This window comes from Sinocyclocheilus anshuiensis, unplaced genomic scaffold (genome assembly GCF_001515605.1).
Source record: "Sinocyclocheilus anshuiensis isolate Anshui unplaced genomic scaffold, SAMN03320099.WGS_v1.1 scaffold1303, whole genome shotgun sequence".
Classification (NCBI taxonomy): Eukaryota; Metazoa; Chordata; class Actinopteri; order Cypriniformes; family Cyprinidae; genus Sinocyclocheilus; species Sinocyclocheilus anshuiensis.
In genome coordinates this window covers 325,995-328,933 of record NW_015537954.1, presented here as the reverse complement: position 1 = coordinate 328,933, position 2,939 = coordinate 325,995, and the positions used below count along the sequence as shown (strand labels likewise).

The 2,939-nt window shown below is 35.6% G+C and overlaps 1 pseudogene; it reads left to right on the top strand.

Moving 5' to 3' along the window:
* Positions 1-2,939, top strand: part of LOC107665354 (glycerophosphodiester phosphodiesterase domain-containing protein 5-like) — a 43,160-nt pseudogene that overhangs the window by 39,429 nt on the left and 792 nt on the right.

Genomic DNA, 2,939 nt, shown 5'->3' with positions numbered 1-2,939 from the left:
CTGTGATTTCAGAAAGTACGCCTCTGTGAACATCAGCACTAACCTGTATGTGATCAGCCAGCCGTGGTTGTATTCGCTGGCGTGGTGCGCTGGGGTTCATTCGGTCACGACGAACGCTCTGCACAAACTCAAGATGCTGCAGCGGCCCCTGTTCCTCATGGTGAGCACAGATCACAAACATCAAACCCTGTGACTGACCGACGTGTCAGACAATCACGCTTCTCTCCTTCTCACGCAGACTCCTGATGAATACAGTCTGATGTGGATCCTGACTGACATTTTGTCTGCTTTCCTCATCGCTGCTATTTTCATCTTCCACTGGTGAGTTCTGTTCAGCTAACCAAAAAACCTAATCAAACGCACATGCGTCACACGTTCAAGGATTTCTGAAGACCTTCCAGATCTAAATTGCATAATGTCTATTTAAATATAGTATGCAAGATTAGAACGGCATCAATTGCAGGATGTCCCAAATCATAAATCATAGTTTGTTAGGTTAATCTGAATATTCTAATATTTTATGTGCAGTGAATTAAAAAGCATATTATTTGCATCCTATCCAGTGTGCATGGCTCCATAATTTCTTGTGTGCATTTCTTATATTGCTGTTGTAGAACTGCATCATTTTTTTTAACTGCATGCAAATGCTGCATCACCGTGGCCTAATAAAATAATTCATTATTTAAAAAAAAAAACTGTGGTTGGTAGCTAGCTAGGTGAAAAAACTGTATCACAACTGTATCACATCTAGCTGCATAATTAAAAAAATATTTTTTGTGTGCAGTGTCAAGATTGTGTTTGCATACAGTAGTTTAGTTAATACAGTGGCGTTTTAGTGCCACGTTAATAAATAAATACTAAATCTATGAGATTAAATTCATAGTATTTTTAGAACAAAGTTGAAATTGCAAGAATAAAGTTGTGTTATACTGCATTAATAAAATTTCAAATACAGTACTCCGCAAAAAAAGCCTTATATTGTTGGCTTTTCTGAGGTAAATGTTATGTTATGACTGTTATGATGATTCACAAGCTGTTTTATTAAATTGCTCTGACTTTTTTCGACACCTTCTGATATTCATTCGTTTATTTCGCACTGTAACTAGTAGAAAGAGGAAGAGATGATTGATTCTGCTTGAAATGAGGTGAATACAGTGATCTCACGCCATATGAAAGAGTGTGAAAACACATTTATTGTTTGCATTTCATGATAAAATTGACAGAATTTAAAGGCTGAGACTGTTATTTTAAAAATAACAAAGCACAAAGCTTACTGTGATTATCGGGTGGCTGGAGCAATACTAATAATCAATTGAAACTTGAAAATGTTAAATATTATTTGCAAGCATTTATACAGTTAATAAAACGGCTGTTTGCCTCAGAAAAGACAACCAGTTAAGTTAACTGAATTGGAGTCCACTTTAAAAATAACTATAATTTTTTTTAATAATAATTTTTTGCATATGGGCCCAGGACTGACTTGTATGGAAGACCGTTTCCGCCATTGAATAAAAAATAAAAAAGGTAATTGTGACTTTTTATCTCGCAACTCTGACTTTTTTTCTTAGAATTGTGTGATACAAACTCGCAATTGTGAGACATAGTCGCAATTCTGAGAAATAAAGTCAGGACTGCGAGATATAAGATCTTTCTGCAAATTCTGTACAGTATTAATACTTTTCCACAACAACTGATGTACAAATAATAGCTGTATGTTGTTTATATTAATATAACTTTATACTGTACTACTCTAATTTGACTGTTAGTGTATTTTGCCTGCAGTGATGAACAGGTTTTTAAAAGCTGAAAAATTAGCTTTTGTTTTTATTAGTGAGTGTGGAGCGAGAAATGGAAAACCTAATGGAAGCCCGTTTCCGCCATTGAATAAAAAATAAAAAAGGTAATTGTGACTTTTTATCTCGCAACTCTGACTTTTTTTCTTAGAATTGTGTGATACAAACTCGCAATTGTGAGACATAGTCGCAATTCTGAGAAATAAAGTCAGGACTGCGAGATATAAACTCGCAATTCTATCTCGCAATTCTGAGAACGTATCAGTCTTTTTCGCAATTGCAAGTTATAAAGTCAGAATTGCGAGAAAAAAAGTCAGAATTGCGAGTTTTTATCTAGCAATTGTGACTTTATATCTTGCAATTCTGCCTTTATAACTTGCAATTGTGAGTTTATATCTCACTATTCTGTGAAAAAAAGTCAGAATTGTGAGATAGAAAGTCTCAATAACTTTTTTTTTTATTATTCAGTGGCGGAAACGGGCTTCCATAGACTTGCTGCGCCACTGAGTTGAAGGCTTAAATCATTGTGAACCTGCTGCATGTTTGTTGTAGTTATATGATAAATGTTTGCTCCTGCAGGTGGCGTGAGCGAGGTTTGCCGTTCTGGTCGGGCAGCAGACAGGTGAATGAGAACGGGCCGTACAGCAAGTTCAGGACGGGTAAGTTTGACTTTCAGCTGTGAATCTTTGGTTGCTCATGTTTTTGGCGTGTCATGCTGCATGTGGCGTCCAGATCGCTGTTTTCAGAACGGCAGCCTGTCACACTGCTGCTGCGGCCAAATCTGCAGTTTACAGCACAGTACAGTGAGTGTGATACTGTACTCATGATGTAATGCACTCAACCGCATCCAAACATCTAATCCAGGACCTGTTATCTGATACAACAACAGAAATCTAAAAACTGGAGGTAAAATGCAAAATAACTATATTTATATAGATATAATTGGTCATACATAAAAAGGTCATATTAGTGGCATTCTATATTTTGAAATATTTAGTGCATATTGCGAAATATATTTTGTAAAATATAGTACACAGTACATAATATGCAAAAAACTTTTGTCTTCTGAACACAGTAAGTAATTTTTGTGTGTGTGTTATGGCACATTATTATATATTATAATGATATTACGTATTAAATGATGTA